Source organism: Mesoplodon mirus, assembly GCF_964341445.2.
Source record: "Mesoplodon mirus genome assembly, chromosome: 3".
NCBI classification, from domain to species: domain Eukaryota; kingdom Metazoa; phylum Chordata; class Mammalia; order Artiodactyla; family Ziphiidae; genus Mesoplodon; species Mesoplodon mirus.
This window is the reverse complement of record NC_138978.1, coordinates 28,983,819-29,003,973: the sequence shown is the minus strand read 5'-3', so window position 1 is coordinate 29,003,973 and position 20,155 is coordinate 28,983,819. Positions and strand designations below refer to the sequence as shown.

Below are 20,155 nucleotides of genomic sequence, written 5' to 3'. Positions count from 1 at the left end.
GTATGTGAATTATTATGAGGACATAAAATTTCATTATAGAGAATATTTGGACTAATACAATAAACTTCCTAATTGGTCTCCTTGCCTTTTATCTTTCTCCCTTCAATCCACCCTGAAGTATGTTATCTTTCCAGATTCTCCTGTTGAGAATTCTTTAGTGGCTCCTTCCTGCCTACTAGATAAAGTCCATATTTCTATGAATGGATTTAGTACCCTTTACGACCCAGCTTCTGCCAATCTCTGCACTCTCATCTCCTACCAGCTACCTCACCTTCCACTCTTAAGCTATATGTCATTCCCAGGCACGCTATACCTTTCATGCTGCCAAGCTTTTGTACATATTGTTCCTGTGCTACAATAAAACCACACTTCTCTGTTTGAGAAACTCTCACTCTTCATTCAGAGTCAGCTCAAACAGAGCATCCTTTGGGAAGCTTTCCTTGACTTCCCTGGGCTCATGTTTTTGTTTGTTTGTTTTTTGGCCATGCCACGTGGCATATGGGATCTTGGATCCCTGACCAGGAATCAAACCCGTGACTCCTGCATTGGAACCGTGGAGTCTTAACCATTGGACCACCAGGGAAGTCCCCTCTGGGCTCATGTTAATTGCTATTTCCTCCATGCCCCATTGTACTGTATACATGTACGCCATGGCAAGTGCTAGAATGCATTTTATTTGCCTATTCTGATGTATGTTTCCCTGCTACATTGTATTGAGTAATATCCATATGAGGAGAGACCATGTCTATGTGTATGCCCAACCTTAGTTTAATGTTTGGGATGTGGTAGACATTCAATAAATATCTTCACCAGTGTCTTTACTGAACTAACAAAGGTTCTTTTTATTTTTTAAATAAATAAATTTATTTATTTATTTATTTTTGGTTGCACTGGGTCCTTGTTGCTGTGTGTGGGCTTCCTCTACCTGCGATGAGCAGGGGCAACTCTTCATTGCAGTGCGTGGGCTTCTCATTGCGGTGGCTTCTCTTGTTGCGGGGCACGGGCTCTAGGCACATGGGATTCAGTAGTTGTGGCAGGCGGGCTTAGTAGCTGTGGCTCGCAGGCTCTAGAGTGCAGGCTCAGTAGTTGTGGCACATGGGCTTAATTGCTCCGCAGCATGTGGGATCTTCCCGTACCAGGGCTCGAAGCCGTGTCCCCTGCAGTGGCATGTGGGTTCTTAACCACTGTGCCACGAGGGAAGTCCTGAACTAACAAAGGTTCTTTACGTGACTTTCTCTATATGTTGCCTCTAAAGTCAAGGACGACCTGGGACTTCCCTGGTGGTCTAGTGAGTAAGACTCGCGCTCCCAGTGCAGGGGGCCTGGGTTCGAGCCCTGGTCGGGAGCTAGATCCCGCATGCATGCCGCAACTAAGAAGTCTTCATGCCACCAACTAAGAAGTCCACATGCCGCAACCAAGAAGTCTGCGTGCCGCAACTAAAGATCCTGCATGCCCCAGTGAAGATCCCGTGTGCTGCAACTAAGACCCAGTGCGGCCTAAATAAATATTTAAAAACTAAAAATAAAATAAAGTCAAGGGCATACTATAATTAATTCAACAAAAACATTTCAAAGGCAAGCTAAGCTAATATGCTTTGAGTACACTGTCCTTTGGAATTTTACCTTGACATGGGGTTCAAGCTGATTAGCTATCACCTTTTTTTGTGTCCCCACTGTGTACTATACATAACTTTACTATGATACATATCACACTAATTTTTGTGTCTGTCTTTTCCAGTAAACTCTTTGAAGGCTGGTGGAGTCATACTCATCTGTTTTAATCCCCATTTTATGGCACAGAGTCTGGTATACAATCTATTAAAAGTTTGTTGGTGATAAAATATATCTATTTTAGCCCCAAACCCAGCATCTTAATAGAAGCATCCCAGTAAAGTTAGCAACAGAACAAGGATGCCCTCTATTACCACTACGTATTATTTAACACTGTTCTGGAGACATTAGCCAATGCAATTAGACTTGAGAAAGAAACTACAGAAAGGAACACTGGAAAGTAGGAGGTAAAATTACCATTGTTTGCAGATAAGATGATTGTATACCTGGAAAATGCAACAGAATCAACTGTAAAATTACCACAAACAAAAAGAGTATTCATTCAGGGCTTCCCTGGTGGCGCGGTGGTTGAGAATCCGCCTGCCAATGCAGGGGACATGGGTTTGAGCCCTGGTCCGGGAAGATCCCACATGCTGCGGAGCAACTAGGTCTGTCCATGAGCCACAGCTACTGAGCCTGCGCTCTAGAGCCCATGAGCCACAACTACTGAGCCCACGTGCCACAACTGCTGAGCCCGTGAGCCACAACTGGTGAGGCCCACACGCCTAGAGCCCGTGCTCCACAATGGGAGAGGCCGCCACAATGTGAAGCCCACGCACTGCAACCAAGAGTGGCCCCTGCTCGCCGCAACTAGAGAAAGCCTGTGCGCAGCAATGAAGACCCAAAGCAAGCAAAAATAAATTAAAAAAAAAAAAAGAGTATTCACAGGGGGAAGGAGGTTATGAAATTAAAGTCTCCTGTTTATAGTAGCATCAAAAATAAAAAATACCGGGCTTCCCTGGTGGTGCAGTGGTTGAGAGTCCGCCTGCCGATGCAGGGGACGCGGCTTCATGCCCCGGTCCGGGAGGATCCCATATGCCACGGAGCGGCTGGGCCTGTGAGCCATGGCCGCTGAGCCTGTGCGTCCGGAGCCTGTGCTCCGCAACGGGAGAGGCCACGACAGTGAGAGGCCTGCGTACCGCAAAAAAATAAAAAAATAAAAAAAAAAATACCTAGGAATAAATTTAACAGGAAATGCACAAGACTACTCATGAAAAAAACCAAGGGACACCAGAGAAGACTATGGAAAATCAAACCCTTCAAACAGGAAGATTCAACATATTAAGATGTTAGTTCTTCCTAAGTTATTTTATAATATAACATGATCATAATAAAAATACCAGCAGGTTATTTTAAGATCAATACAAGTTGATGCTAAAGATTTATTGAAAAATAAATATACCAAAGAGCAGGAATTAGCACCAACAGATATTCAATTATATTACATATTGATACTTCATCAATAATTAAAACTGTGATGCTGGTCATAAAGAGAAGGACAGGGGGACTTCCCTGGTGGCGCAGTGGTTAAGAATCCGCCTGCCAATGCAGGGGACATAGGTTCAAGCCCTGATCTGGGAAGATCCCACATGCCGTGGAGCAACTAAGCCTGTGTGCCACAACTACTGAGCCTGAGCTCTAGGCCCGCAAGCCACAACTACTGAGCCCACATGCCACAACTACTGAAGGCTGCGCGCCTAGAGCCCGTGCTCCACAACAAGAGAAGCCACGACAGTGAGAAGCCCGCGCACCACAATGAAGACCCAACACAGCAAAAAATAAATAAATGAATAAATTTATTTAAAAAGAAAGAGAGAGAAGGACAGACCAGTGGAGTATACTAAGAAATCCAGAAATGTACCCCAGTATATGCAGAAATTTAATATATGATGAACAATAAAAAGATGAGCAACTTACTATGTGGCACTGGGACAATTTTTAGCCTTCTGGAAAAAGAAATTAAGCTGGATTTTCACCTCCCATCGCATATCAGGATAAATTACATATGGATCAAAGACTTAAGTGTGAAAATAAGGCCATAAAAGTGCTAAGAGAACATTTGGAAGATTTATAAACTCAAAGTGGGAAAGGCCTTTATAACCATGACTCAAAATACAAAAGCCATAAAAGAAAAGATTGATACACTTAATTACATAAAGATAAAACAAAATTCTGTATGGCAAAAAAAAATCACAAAAAGGCAAAAGACAAATAACAACATGGCAAAAATGTCTATTAGAGAAAGGGCAATCTCCATAATATACACCAAGCTTCTAAGAAATTGGCACAATAACCTAAGATAAAATAAGACAAAGGATAGTTCACAGAAAAAGAAATACAAATGTCCCTTATCATATGAAAGAATGTTCAACCTAAGCCATAAAAATACAAATGCAAATTAAAACTATACTCTTAACACAACATTGTAAAGCAATTATACTCCAGTAAATATGTGAAAAAAAATACAAATAAAGCTACACTGATGTTTCATTTTTCCTCTCTCAAATGAGCAAAAAAATCCAAACATTTGATAATATTGATAAGACTGTGGGAAAGCAGGCACTTTCAATCTTTACTGGCAGGAATATAAATTGGTATGACCCCATGGCAGGCAATTTGGCAACAGTTCTCAAAATTATGAATGCATATATTCTCTGACCAAGCAATTTCACTTCTGGGAATTTATCCTACTGGTACATGATCAAAGTGACACATGTACATAGTTATTCACTGCAGCACTGTTTGTAATAGCAAAAGACTAGAAAAATGTCCATCAGTAGGGAAGGACAGTCAGATGGAAAGATGGCTATGATACATACATGACACATATGATACATGATACACATAGTTGTTTTTTTTTTTTAAAAAGGGAAGGAACAAGGACTTCCCTGGTGGTCCAGTGGTAAAGAATCTGCCTTCCAGTGCAGGGGATGTGGGTTCAATCCCTGGTCGGGGAACTAAAATCCCACATGCCAAGGGGCAACTAAGCCCGTGTGCCGCAATTACTGAGCTCGCACACCTCAACGAGAGAGCCGGCCTGCTGCAAACTACAGAGCCCATGCACTGCGGAGCCCATGCGCCACAACTAGAGAGAGAAAACCCGCATGCCACAACGAAGAGCCCACACCGCAACGAAAGATCCCGCACACCTCAACGAAGACCCCATGTGCCACAACTAAGACCCAACGCAGCCAAAAAAATAAATTTTAAAAATAATAGGGCTTCCCTGGAGGTGCAGTGGTTGAGAGTCCGCCTGCCGATGCAGGGCACACAGGTTCATGCCCCGGTCCAGGAAGATCCCACATGCCGCAGAGTGGCTGGGCCCGTGAGCCATGGCTGCTAAGCCTGCGCGCCCGGCGCCTGTGCTCCGCAACAGGAGGGGCCACAACAGTGACAGGCCGGCGTACCACAAAAAAAAAGAAAAAAAAACTATTTAAAATAAATAAATAAAAATAAATAAAAAAATTTTTAAAAAGGGGCTTCCCTGGTGGTGCGGTGGTTGAGAGTCCGCCTGCCGATGCAGGGGACATGGGTTCGTGTCCCGGTCCGGGAGGATCCCACATGCCGCAGAGCGGCTGGGCCCATGAGCCATGGCCACTGAGCCTGCGTGTCTGGAGCCTGTGCTCCGCAACAGGGAGAGGCCACAGCAGTGAGAGGCCCGCGTACCGCAAATAAATAAATAAATAAATAATAATAATAATAATAATAAAAAAAAATTTTAAAAAGCAAGGAACAGAGTATATGTGTGTGTGTGTGTGTGTATACACGCACAAAATACAAGGGAAAAAAGCAGAAACTCTGGAAGGATTAACAAGAAACCCAGGATGATGGTTGCCAGTTGGAGGCAAGGTGGGACCTGGGAGACAGAGGCAAAGATGGACGGAAGACTTTATATGGTATACTTTTTTAATATTTTGAGTTTAAAAAAATTTTTTTTAAATTATTTATTTATTTATTTTTGGCTACGTTGGGTCTTTGTTGCTGCACGCAGCAAGTGGGGGCTACTCTTCGTTGTGGTGCACAGGCTTCTCATTGTGGTGGCTTCTCTTGTTTCAGAGCACAGGCTCTAGGCGCATGGGCTTCAGTAGTTGTGGCACACGGGCTCAGTAGTTATGGCATGTGGGCTCAGTAGTTGTGGCTCATGGGCTCTAGAGCGCAGGCTCAGTAGTTGTGGCGCACGGGCTTAGTTGCTCTGCGGCATGTGGGAATCTTCCCGGACCAGGGCTCGAACCCATGTCCCCTGCATTGGCAGGCAGATTCTTAACCACTGCGCCACCAGGGAAGTCCCAATATTTTGAGTTTTGAATCCTATGAATATATACTCAAAAATAAAAATTTTAAAGTGTGTCAAACAAGTGGGTGAAATATTAACTATCAGTCTCATATTTAGCCAGATCTAGGTTGTAATTCAAGATTAAGATATCTTGGGAGCTCTCAGAGTAATGATATTCTGTGTCTACTTAAGTATAGATTCATGTGCTACATGAACAAGTGACAAGATGACATTCCATTATGAAATGTTAAGAGGTTGTATTTCTTGGGAGAAAGAGAGAGAGAGAGAAAGAAAGAGAGAGAGAGAGAGACAGAGAGAACAAACCAAGCTATTGCCAGATGAACAAACAGCTACACTATTGCAATTGTCAATCTGCTTACTGGTCTGAACACAGTGATGATGACAGGAATGGGAAGGAAGGAAAAGATACAAATGTCTTGAATGGGAAATAAATCTATGGGTCTTGATGGCTGATTGAAAAATCCTGCTACATATTTTCAGAAAGCCCCACCGTAGTCCCCAGAGCTCTTATAATTCTTATTCGATTTGCCTAATTGCACCAAAGTGTACCACGATTTGTAATTGGCTGTGGAAGGCTAGAGAGACATAAAGAGAACACAGCGATTTTAAAAACATAGGCGTTTAGTAGTATCACTAACAGAAATTAGGAAGGCAGGAGGAAGAAAGCCAGGTTAGAGAAAAAGCAATGACTTAGGTTTTAAGTACATGGTGTTTGATGTGAGTGGGAAATCAGGTAGCCGTGGCCAGAGGGCCACTGGAAATGCTAGTCTCAAGTTTAAGAGGGGAAGTCAGACTTGAAGGTGGAGACGTGGGAGATATTTGCAAATAGAGATGAAGGGGCTCAGAGGAAATACGGGCTGAGGTGAGAACCAGGAGGACTGTGCCGACCGTGGAGCAGAATGGGGAAGAGAAGCCAGAGTTACAGACAGAGAATTATAGGGAGAATCAGGAGAGCATGTGACATGTACACCGAGGGTGGGGAGCTTTAAGAAGCAGTGAAGGGGTAACACGGTGAGAAATGAAAGGGCCACAGCCACAATAATAGTAGCAATGTGCACTGTCTCCTGAATCCCCACACACAACAACCTATCAGGTAGATGGTACAGCTAGCCCCATTTTACAGAAAAGGGTATTAACCCAGGGAATCCCCTGGCAGTCCAATGGTTAGGACTCCCTAGGACTCTGTGCTCTCACTGCTGAGGGCCAAGGTTCAATCCCTGGCTGGGGAACTAAAATCCCATAAGCCGCAGCAAGGCCAAAAAAAAAGGGGGGTGGGGTGGGCGGATATTAACCCAGACAGTGACTCCAAAGCTGCAGGATGTAACTGATGAGCTATACTCCTTGAACACTGTCTCGGGGAGAGCTGGGAGATCAGAGTTCTGACACTCGTTCTACCACTAAATTAGCGATATGTCCATGGACAAGTAACCTTCCCTTTCTAAGTTTCATTTCCTTCTCTGCAAATTGAGGGTATTGGTCTAGATAAACTCCAGCTCTTATGTAAATTTGAATCTTTGATTAAAGCAGAATGGAAGAAATACATACACAAGATAGGCAATGAATTAAAAATTTAGCCATAAGTGAACAGGGAGACCTGGCCAAGAAAATCAGAATGTTGAATGTTTTATACAGTGACTTTTCAAGCAATAAACCCATACTCTGATACATAAAATCTATAATTGCAAAACTCTACTTTGTATCTATATATTTAAGTCAGGTATAACATCAAGAATTAAAATTTTTCATACCTGGAAATTTATAAATGCTGCTCTTGAAACCCTGCTAAGTTGATTGAATGGAGTAAAAAAAGGGAAGATTCCAAGTCTGTGTATGAAGGATTGTCCTGTAGAGACAGAAAAGAGCTATTTACAATGAACTTTTGTATAAGAGACAGAAACATCTGCTAAGGTACATAATAAATATTTATTCAAATAAATTATATGGCTGCATCTATCAGGTATCAGTTTTTAGCATATAAAAATAGATCATCTGGCACAGAATATTAGCTGATGGGAATCTTATCCACCTATCTATCTACCTATTTATAACCCAAACCTTAAAATTAAAATCTGCAAGAAAAGATTGCCAAAATTAAAATATATTATGGCAAACTGAAAGCAAACATACTTTTTAACTTTGAGAATAAAATAAACTTCTTAAGACAACAGCTATTCAAAGGCAGGCCAACAGATGAAATACCAAGACAGCAACATATGTTCTATTACTCTTTTCCTGCAAGTGGCATCAAACAGAATAGCTTTAAAGATTCAACTTGAAAAGTTAAACATTTCTTTAAAACTCTATGGTTAAGAGGGAAGTGGGAGAAAAAGTCCTGCTACATATATTCAGAAAGCCCCACTGCAGTCACCCAGATCTACCATTCGATTTGCCAGATTGTACTACAGTGTACCACAATTTGCGAGAGGAGTTGCAACAACGTGTATTAAAAATGTTTCAGTTTCTACTATATTCCAAACCTGTTTCATTGCCAAAAAAAAAGAATCTGTTCAACTATTTTGCTCAATGACCATGAAGTTTTGTTAATGTGGTGACTGTTAAAGCTTTATGTCCATAGGCAGTGGAAAAATGAATTTAATGCTTTTTAAATCAATGAATTAAGCTAAGAATTCCGGCCAAAATAATTCTGACTAAATTAATGAAATCACTTTTTAAAATAATATGTTTTTTTCTGATTATAAAAGTAATACATACTTACAGAAAATTTTAAAAATACAGGGAGGTATAAAGAAGAAAACAAAATGAAGTAACTTTTAAATGAGCGTCCTGAAAACACCACCAGAGAAAAGAGAACTGCTCAAATATACTTTAGTTAATAAAACAAATGCATCAGCTATCCACTCATGAGAAGGTCTAAATTCTGGCAGCTTAAACCATTCAAAACACTGCTATTTAAAACACTGACCTAGAAGTTTACCAAAAAAAATTTTTGAACAGCAACCAAAAGAGAAAATAGCCAAGATGATCTGAGTATTCCATAAAGTGTAATGTGATTTCCTCTTATGATTGGCAAAGTTTATTTAAGAAGAAACAAGTCCCACAGTCTTTATAGGTGGGAAGAATGGGAGATTTTTACATTTTGTTTTTTAAATAAAGGGACAAAAAACAAACTGAGAGCAAAAGGTGATGGAGTTGGGAAGCAGCAAACCTCTGACGGTGGTTTATCAACACTTTTTATGTGTTTACATTTAAAGTACAGCAAAGAATAGAATTGGCTATGAAAAGGATTTTACGAAATACCCATAATTAAAACAGCAGGATCTAATTTAGGGGTAAACTAGGATTCTGTACTTGGAGGAACAAAACAAATAACTTTTTTTTTTATCATCTTTATTGGAGTATAATTGCTTTACAATGGTGTGTTAGTTTCTGCTTTATAAAAAACAAATAACTTTTGAGAACAACTCCTCCCGACCCTAAAAGCTCATCTACCGCAGTGAGCGAGGAGGGCACTTAGTAAAGGGTATTCACTTTGATAGCTTTAATGTCACTATTTCAACAATGCTACTTAAGAGCACTAACTAACACTGTCCAGTGTGCTGGGTCTGTACAGTGGCAAGCAAAATTAATTCTGAGGCTTTTTAAGAGAACTGACTTCTGAACACAGTCTGTACCCAAAACAGTTTATACATACTTGATGAAATGTCAGTTTTAGTGATAACCGAGTTCTACCCTGGCAGAAATTAGTTAAGAGTAGATTTGTGTATTAACCCCCAGCATCCTTTCTAACTTCCTCGTGGAAAATTAAAAAGACCATTTCCCGGACTCCTTTACAGTTACGTTTCCCCATGTGAAATGGGGCCCATCCATCAGATGTTCTTCTGTGAGATTTGGAAGGCAGAAATGAGGTGGGAGCCATCTTTCTGCTGTTCTGGCTGTTAATGCTGGCAAGCACATTTATGGAAACATTGGGTTTTTCTGCAGCATTCCAGTGTCCAGAGCCTCATGGCTGTCAAGAGACAAGTTTGGTGGAGACAGCCATGACTAGTTGGTGGGTGTTGAGGGGCAGTTTCAGAATAGCAATTTCTTGACCCTTGAATTGCAGTGAGCAATGTCATCTGGAACTCAGAAGTGCCAGTGGTGGCCTCCCGATTCCCTCCCCTGGAGGCCCTGTTTGGCAGTCTGGTCCTGGGAATAATTTCTGAAGGCCCAACCCAGAGCCCACTCCTCTCAGCCCTTCCAATGATTCTGCAAACGAATTACAATGCTAGAGCGGTTGCTCTTTCCTGCAACCAGGCCCAGATGACATATTAGCACATCAGTTGCCTCAAAATGTAAGCAGAAGGGTGATTGGTCTGTGAGCAGCAGTACTGGGCAGTGTGCTTGCCGGTACAGGCTCTGGGATCAGACTGCCTAGGTGCAAATTCTGGCTCTGCCACACATTAACCTCCCTGTGCCTTAGTTTCTGCATCTGTAAAATGGGACTAGTAATAATACCTATACCTTCTAGAGTTATGCGACACAGTAAATGAAAAGATAATCTAAGTAAAGTGCTTACAGCAGTGGCTGTCTTATAAAAAGCCCCTGAGAGATGTTAGCTATTATTAGAGTAATAATAGTAACCACTATTATTAATTATGCAGGCCACTTTAAAACACTACTTTAACTGAGTAGGAAATGTAAACATTTTAGAATTTTATTACCACACATTTTCTTGTAGCCTAAAGAATGCTTACTTATACAAAAGTGGACCCAGAAAAAATGTGACTGGTTCCCATATTTGTATACTCAGAGAGAGTGATCATTTCAAAACCACAGTGTACCTGAGGATAGCAAACCCCTAACTAGTCAATTAATTAGTTACTCTAACTAGTTATTGTAGACCTCAGCCTAAGGAAGAGTTATTCTTTGTTTCCAACTGAAGTATAGTTGATTTGCAATGCTGTGTTAGTTTCTGCTGTACAGCAAAGTGATTCAGTGATACATACACATATATTCATTCTTTTTTAGATTCTTTTCTCATATAGGTTATCACACAATATTGAGTAGAGTTCCCTGTGCTATACACTAGGTCCTTGTTGGTTATCTATCTTATATATAGTAGTGTGTGTGTGTTTATCCCAAGCTTCTGATTTATCCCTCCCCCCCTCCACATTGCCCCTTTGGTAACCATAAGTTTGTTTTGGATATCTTTAAGTCTGTTTCTGTTTTGTAAATAAGTTCATTTGTTTCTTTTTTAAAAAAATTAGATTCCACATATGAGTGATATCATATATTTGTCTTTGTCTGTCTGACCTTCTTCACTTACTATGATAATCTATGTCCATCCATGTAGCTGCAAATGGCATTATTTCATTCTTTTTTATGGTTGAGTAATATTCCATTGTATATATGTACCACGTCTTCTTTATCCATTCCTCTGTCGATGGACACTTAGGTGGCTTCCATGTCTTGGCTACTTTAATTAGTGCTGCAATGAACACTGGGGTGCATGTATCCTTTTGGATCATGTTTTTCTCTGGGAGTGGGACTGCTGGATCATATGGTAGTTCTATTTTTAGTTTTTTAAGGAACCTCCATACTGTTCTCCATAGTAGTTGTACCAATTTACATTCTCACCAACAGTGTGGAAGAGTTATTCCTTAGAAACAGTTTTTGTCATTTTCCCATTTCAAATGTTACCTCATTAATTATGCTCTATGAACCAGGGTGTTTGTTAGGTTTTTTTTCAGCTTCATTTAGATATAACTGACAAATAAAATTGTAAGATATTTAAAGTATACATTGTGGTATACATATATATTGTGAAAGGATTCCTCCCATCTAGTTAATTAATACATCCACCACCTTAGATATTTATCTTTTTTTGTTGTTGTTGTTTGGTGAGAACATTTAAGTTCTACTCCCTCAGCAAATTTCAATTATACAATACAGTGTTATCAACTATAGTCACCATGTTATACATTAGATTCTCAGACCTTGTTCATCTTAGAGCTGAAAGTTTGTACCTTTTTACCAACCTCACCCTACTCCCCCTACCCTCCAGTCCCTGACAACTACTTTCCTACTCTCTGCTTCTATGAATTGGACTTTCATTTTTCAGATTTCACATATAAGTGATAACATGCAGTATCTGTGCTTCTCTGTCTGGCTTAATTCACTTAGCATAATAAACCCTCCAGGTCCATCCATGTTGTCACAAATGACAGGATTTCTTTTTTCTCATGGCTGAATATTATTCCAGTATATATACAATCATATTATATATATATATAATAATAATATATATATCACATCTTATTCATCCATTAACAGACAGTTAGGTTGTTGTGTTATTCAAAACTTAGGTTGTTTTTAAAATGTTATCACAGAGGAGGTTTCATAAGAATGAGATGTGTATAAGATTTGCAATCTCAAAGTTTCAAGTTTTAATGTTTAGGCTTAGAACACTATTCTAATTTACATATTAAGGTCTTAGATGAAATGATGGCCTGGTTTGGTTTGCAGAAGTGTCTTCTGATGATAAAAAATATATTGTAGATTTTGGAATAAAGTTTCCCCCAAATATTCTGAAATTGTAAGAACCTTGTGTTGCTCCTTATCCAACAATGCCAGTGAGATAGAGGGACCTGAAGCCTAAACAAAGGTGTTTGTTATACCCTCGACGGTTCAGATGCTGCTGAGAGTCCAGGACTCAAAGCAGTGCAGATTTACTGAAGGATTAGAAAAACAATTGAAAGAAAGCAACTTCATCCTTGATTCAGTAGTTAGGTTTACACTGTTGTGAACTTCATACAGCTATACGTATTTTCTCTTCCTTGCTCCGGACGCGTAGGCTCAGTGGCCATGGCTCACGGGCCCAGCCGCTCCGCGGCATGTGGGATCTTCCCAGACCGGGGCACAAACCCGTGTCTCCTGCATAGGCAGGCGGACTCTCAATCACTGCGCCACCAGGGAAGCCCCTCTTCCTTTTTTTTAAGAAAAAATCTTTTAATTCTATTTTCATGAGGTCAGATATTCAAACTGAAATGTGAAATGTATTCATTCAGTATCTATTTATTGACCTATTTATTGAGCATCTGCTCTATGCCAGGCTATCCCTGGCCCTGGGAATACAAAGATGATGACATGTCAAAGATCAGTGCTCTAGAACAACTCAATGTCTATCAGCAGAGAGAGAGAGAGTCAGAGAAAGAGAGAGAAAGAAAATACTCCTAGTAGAAGTAAACTATAAAACCAAGGAAGCAAATGACTTTGCCTGGGAGTGTCCACAAAAGTTTCCAAAAGGCAGAACCGTCGAGTCTTGAAGGATGAGTAAAAGTTCATACATGAAAAAGAGGACAAAGGGCATTCTCAACAGAAGCACCAAGGGCAAAGGCACAGACAGGTATTAAACAGCACGACCTCTTCAAAAAAAGTGTGCTATGACTAGAGACTCAGGGTCTGTGGAGGGACAGTGGAAGATGAACGGAGAACAGTATGTAGGTGCCAGATCCTGAAGCCCCTCCATTTTTGTAGGTTTGGGGCACTTCTGAAGGATTTTAAAAAGAGTGACATGGTTATAGGTCCACCAATGACTAGCTATGTGACTTAGTCAAGTTGCTTAATTCTAAGCATCAGTTTCCTTTTTGTAAAGTGGGGATATTGACTGTTAAGAGGCTCTAAGGAAGTCTGTTAAGAGGATTACATAAGATAATAGCCAAGATAAATAAGATTAACAGCAATAAGAAATAAATTAAGACGAACAGCAATAAGCACATGAAAATATGTTTAGCATCAGTAGTCATTAGGGAAATGCAAGTAAAAATCATAATGAGATACGACTTCACACCCGCTAGGATGACTACAACACACACACATACACACACACACACACACACACGAAAATAACAAGTGTTGGTCACGATGTCGAGAAATCAGAACCTTCATGTACTGCTGGTTGGAATGTAAAATGGTACACCCATTTTGGAAAACAGTCTGGCAGTTCCTAAATGATTAAACACAGAGTTACCAAAGGACTCTGCAATTCTACTCCTAGGTATATGTCCAAGAGAAATGAAAATATGTCTCCATTGAAACTTGTATACAAATGTGTATAGCAGCATTATTAATAATAGTGAAAGAGTGGAAACAACCCAAATGTCCATCAACATTTGGGAAAATGGATAAACAAAATGTGGTAGATCTATACAATGGAATGTTATTCAGCCATAAAAAGGAAAGAAGAACTGATTACCTGCTACAACATGGATGAACCTTAAAAACCTCAAGCTAAGTGAAAGAAGCAAGTCACTAAAGACCATACATTTTACGATTTCATTTATATGAAATATCCAGAATCGGCAGATGAGACAGACAGAGAGTAGGTTAGCAGTTGTCGGGGGTTAGGGAGATGCAGGAATGGGGAGTGACTATTAATGGATATGGGGTTTCTTTATGCAGTGGTGAAAATGTTCTGTAATTAGAGGGTAGTGACGGTTGCACAACTTTGTGAATACACTAAAAAACACTGAATTGTACACTTTCAAAGGATGAATTTTATGGTATATAAGTTATATCTTAATAAAACTAAATAGCTAATATTTGAATGTTTACTAGGCACAGTACTAAGCATTTTACACTCATTATCTTATTTCAGTCCTCACAACAGCCTCATGAGGTAACTGCTGCTGTGATTCACATTGTATAGATCAAGAACTGGAGGCACAGAGAAATGAAAAGAAAATCTTCTCCAAGACTGCGCAATGAGCAGCTGAACAGAGATCGGAATTCAGGCTGACTGAACCCAAACCAGCACTCGTAAGTCTCGCACTTTTCTTCTGACCATAATGTATGCAAAATGCCTAGCACAATACCTAGCATGCAGTTAGGTCTCAATAAATATAAGGTATTATTGTTATGATGATCCAATTTGTATACCCAGAAGAAAACCGGAGACAGCATGGAAGAAGAGAAACAGTGGGAGAGGCAGGGCCAGCGAGATCATTTTAAAGGCCTGATGCAGTTGTCAAAGCAAGAAATGGAGAGGAACTAAATTAAGGCAGAGGACAGTGAATAACAGAAGTGATAACAGGAACCTTTGCAAGAAAATAGGAATTGTCCTATAAATTGGGATCAGTTACAACTTCATAATACTACAAAGCATTAACGTAACCTGCATTCATAATTGTACTCTTGAGTCACCAGGAAAGGTTTAAGTTATTCTCAAAATATGTGATTAAGGGGCTTCCCAGGTGGCGCAGTGGTTGAGAGTCCGCCTGCCGATGCAGGGGACACGGGTTTGTGCCCCGGTCCGGGAAGATCCCACATGCCGTGGAGCGTCTGGGCCCATGAACCATGGCCACTGAGCCTGCGCATCTGGAGCCTGTGCCCCGCAACGGGAGACACCACAACAGTGAGAGGCCCGCGCACCACAAACAAACAAACAAACAAAAAATGTGATTAAGTCACGGAAATGGGTAATATGTTTCAAATTTTCTTTTCAGTAGATTGACCTTATAAGTTGAAACAGCTAGTTGTAGTAGTTCATGTAGACAGTCCAAATTCAATTAGAAACACTTAAAGTATCTATAAGAGTTTAATATCTATAATAGTTCTAAGAATATTAAAGAATTAATGATTCCCATCAAGTTCAAAGATCTTTAAAGGTGGGTGAAAAAGACAATACATATTTTAGAAGCCATTAAGTGCAAAGGTCTTTGGAACAGAAGGAAAAGACATGAATTTCCACAAGCAGACGAAAGATTTAGGTAACGAGTGTAACTCCAATTAAGGTTGTGGGATAGAAGACCATCTTTATAAAGGCACATGGTTTTTTGTGTTTTTTTTTTAAAGGAATTTTGCCTTTTTAAAAAATTTTATTTATTTATTTATGGCTGTGTTGTGTCTTCGTTTCTGTGCGAGGGCTTTCTCTAGTTGCGGCAAGTGGGGGCCACTCCTTATCGCGGTGCGCGGGCCTCTCACTATCGCGGCCTCTCTTGTTGCGGAGCACAGGCTCCAGACATGCAGGCTCAGTAATTGTGGCTCACGGGGCTAGCTGTTCCGCGGCATGTGGGATCTTCCCAGACCAAGGCTCGAACCCGTGTCCCCTGCATTGGCAGGCGGATTCTCAACCACTGCACCACCCGGGAAGCCCAAGGCACATAGTTTTAAACTAAGAATTTAGTGTTTCCCATCAGGGTCACCAACACAAATCTCATTAGCCTTCTTAGCATAAATCTCTGGGCCATAAGGAACTTCAGCAAACTGGCATGGTAACTGTATGGATAAATATCTTTTAACACTGGAGAGATTCAGAATTAAGTATAAAAGTGTTTAAGAAAATCAAAACCATATTTGGGAAAGTCTCAATGAGAAGATGGTATTTAAAGACCAGGGCTTCCCTGGTGGCACAGTGGTTGAGAGTCTGCCTGCCGATGCAGGGGACACGGGTTCGTGCCCCGATCCGGGAAGATCCCACATGCCGCGGAGCGGCTGGGCCCGTGAGCCATGGCCGCTGAGCCTGCATGTCCGGAGCCTGCGTGTCCGGAGCCTGTGCTCCGCAACGGGAGAGGCCACAACAGTGAGAGGCCCGCATACCGCAAAAATAATAATAATAATAATAATAATAAATAAAAATAAAGACCAAAGGAGGTGAGAGAGAGTCATTTGGGCACCTGGAGGAAGGGTGTTCCAGGCAGATGGGACGGCAAGTGCAAAGGCTCTGAGGTGAAGCAGGCAAGGAGGATTGTAGGAACAGAAAGGAGGGCTGGGGAGAGCAATGAGAGATGGAGTCAGAAAGGAAGGACAGATTGTGAGGCAGGTAGGACATCATGGGACCAGTTCCTGTAGGACTCTGTAGACTACTTAGGGGCCTTTGGCTTTTGGTCTGAGTAAGATGGGGAGCCACTGAAGATGGGGAGCCACTGACCAATTCTGAGCAAAGAAGTGACAAAAACTTCCCTCAAGGGGATCAAAAAGCTTGCACCAAATCCTTTAAATATTATAAACATATAGTTAGGTCACTGAAAAGGTTGAGCCTCTTAGATGTAAGTTCCATTTTATCTAGAAAATAAGATTTAAATGATATAGGATGAATCAAGTATTACCCTATTTTACAAACTTTGGGGCTCAAATCATCAACAGCAGAGCTGGTGATTTCAAGGCCATGAGATAAACTCTGGCAGAGGGCCGTCTTTCATGGGGTTGGAAATTTACATGACTTGGAAGAAGCCTAGGTCCTCATGATGCCTCTTTCTGACATTTTACAGCCAAACCCAAACATGCCCATTTATTTGGCCAAGGGTGGCGGGTTAGATTCTCACTTCCCATTTACTGCTTGTGTGGCCAGAGGGACTCCCAGGAATAAAGATATCTGATCCCCGGTTATCAGTGAAGGGCTCTTCTTGTTCCAGGGGTCTCACAAACCCAACCATACCTGAGGCTTGGGGAAGATTACAGAAGTTTGAGCCTTGGTTCTTCTGCAGAGGATTTGAGACTTGTTTCTGATAAAGATCAGTTAAGGTCTTTAGAGCACGGTAGCGATATGACTTGCTTACTGGAAGACTCTGGAGGTGACTTTAGGAGGAAATAAAGAGCAAGAACAGGAGGCAAGGGCGCTGGAAGGCTGCCACCGGTCACCTGGCTTAATGCTTAAATGCTTAATGCGTTTCCTCACCTAGAAAGTGGAAAAAGCATCAGCCTGACTGGGTGGTTGTTTTATGTGAAATAATTCATATAGGCGAAAGCACTCCATTTACTAAAGTTCTGCAAATATAAACGTTTATTAAGAACAGAAGTAATACTGACGTGTGTAGTTTAAAAGCCCAATAGGTGAGAATCTACCGCTTCCAAACACGTCTTGGACTAAACCTAACAAGATGTTATATGTCTACTATATCTCAATTTAAAAGGGAAAAAAGAAAAAGGGGAGGGGTAAAAACACGCCTTTGAACGATACAGAGCCTGGCTACTGACATAATCAATAATAAATAAGCGCATTTGAAGGGGAAGGGGCCAAAGCGCTATTAACTTACAAAAGATGCCGTCTGCATAGGTAGGAGGTGCGTCTGTGTGGGTCCGTCATAAAACAATAATTATAGCACAATATTTGTGAGGTATAGTAAGTCTGCCTTGGGTTCTAAGCTCGGATCTGTCGCATCACGATATAAAACCAAAGGATGAAGGATGTACGGAGAAACTCGGACCACTGCCCAGGCAGCCACCTTCCCGAGGAAGCGCCCGGGGCCGAAGGGGTGAAGCCCCAGACCTCGGCCGCCCCATCCCGCGGGCCATCCATCACTCGCCGCGCAGCCCGAGCCCGGCCGGCCGCCGACCCTCCGGGAGTCCGCGGCGCCCGACGGCTCCAGACACGCCCGGCACCGGCCCCGCGCCGCCTTCCAGCCGCCGCCGCCAGGAGGCTCCGCGCACCTTCCCGCCTTTCCCCGCGCCGCGGCCGAGCCGGGCCGGGCGGCCGGGCGGGCGCGGCGCTCGGCGGGGGCGGCCGGGCGGGCGCGGGCGCGGGCGGCGACGGCGCGGCCATTGTCCCGCTGCCCCTCCCGGGCGCGCAGGCGGGCAGGGCCGGGCGGCTGGGCAGGCGGGGCGGCCGCGCAGTCCAGGAACCGGTGCGCCCCGCCGCCGCCCGCCTCTCCTCGCCGGCCGCCGTCCCGAGGCCGGGTCCTTTGCGCCGGCCGGCCGCGCTTCCTTTGTGACCGTCTCCAGACCCTCGGAGCCGGCGCACCGCCTCCACTGCGCCCGGGGCTGCAAATGGCGCCCGCTCGCCTCTGCGCCTCCTGCCGCTCTCCCGGCCCGGGGACGTCTGGGGGGCGCCGCACCCGGGCCGCATCCCGCCGCTGCCGCCGCCCGGGGCCAGAGCCCGCGGCGCCTTAACCCGCGCCCCCGCCCGCAGCAAGGCTCACGGGCCCGTCCCGGGCTACCCCGACGCCCCGCCCGCCCTCCGCCCGCGCCGCGCGCAGCCACTTACCGCGGGCCGAGGCGCACCGGCGGGTCGCGTGCGCGGGCCGGGGTAAGATTCCCGGTTCTCGGCAGGGGAAATACCCCCTTTCGAAGCCGTTCCTTTGCGCCCTAAAACAAGTAGCCCCAACGTGAGAGAAACAAAAGGTATTTGCTGACGTGGGCGTTGGACAGAAACGCCCGAGGGCTGGGGACACAATTAAAGGGGCAACGCACAGATTTCAGGCACCAACCAGCAGCTTCGCCCACTCCCCTGCCCTTGCCTACACCCCCCTGCACCCTCCAGAGGCACTGGGGTGCCCGGATCCCCTAGCAGTTGACTACAGAGTCATTATTTAGTCAGGAGCTTAAATTTTAAATTGTACTTTACGTTGGGAAAGGCGCCTCCGGAGGGCAGAAGGGCTGGATTTCTAGGATCTGGGGAATTTGGTTTAGGAAAGAGGGAGGGACTTAGGCGTGCCCACAATTACTGTGTAAGTACATGTGACATTATTGTACTTAAGTTTAGCAACGTCAAATGGAAGAGATCTGCACAGAATTTTTCCCTTTATTGAAGCACTCGTTTTAGTCGGGGATAACCTTTTCTAAATCTCTACAGGTCACAAGCATGTTCTTTGAAGAGGATAACCCAAGAAGCTGAGATAAGAGAAAATAACTCTTGGTTAAGTTCAGAGAAAATATAAAACTAGTAAGAATAGCAGGTTTTGTGTTTTCAAATACAAAACTTCATTGTATATCAAGCCTTTCTTCTGACATTTATGTGCCTAATATTTAGAGTTCTGACGTCAGGTTATATATTTGCTAAATCTTAAGTCACTGAATTTTCATTGTTACTACGGAAACAATTCTATAAACTAAATTAGTTTTCTAGTTCCTTATGTTGGGGTCAGGTACTGAAAAGTACTGTGATACAGTAAAACTGAAAAAAAGACTCAAATTTTCAAAACATTTAGTTTTTGATGGATTTCTCTCTTATGTCATACTCAATTATACTGGACAAAGTTTATTACTTTGGTTTGATCATAATTAGCTATGCGTTTTGAGGATCATACTCTCTACTAGAAGGATACAAAATATTCACAACTATCTCTTAATGTCACTTCTGTATTACTCTTGAGTTGTTTTCCTATTTAGTTGCATGTCCTCACATTCTGAACAGGTAATTGAAAACGTGTTTGAAAGCCACTTGGTATCAGGAGTGTTGGATGTACTCAAACTCTTTTGCTAGCATCCGCATTGAGAATTCTCCCAGAAAGACCTGGGCATTGTTATAGCAAAAGTGGTTTTTTTGTTTTGTTTTGTTTTTTTAGCCTTAATTAATTAAAACATGCAAAAGAATTCT

General features: G+C 42.6%; 1 protein-coding gene across 3 annotated transcripts in view; it reads right to left on the bottom strand.

Moving 5' to 3' along the window:
- ZBTB8A (zinc finger and BTB domain containing 8A) overlaps positions 1-19,217 on the bottom strand; it is a 50,965-nt gene extending 31,748 nt beyond the window's left edge. The window contains exons 1-3 of one of the 3 annotated variants that reach the window (XM_082611903.1): positions 19,184-19,217; positions 18,824-18,924; positions 7,653-7,747 (exon numbers count right to left, since the gene is read on the bottom strand). The gene's annotated coding sequence lies outside the window, so the exon portion shown is untranslated. Of the gene's footprint in view, positions 1-7,652; positions 7,748-18,823; positions 19,149-19,183 lie in introns of those variants that run through there. The other 2 variants (XM_082611902.1, XM_082611904.1) reach the window with 2 other exon arrangements.
- Positions 19,218-20,155: the final 938 nt, after the last annotated feature.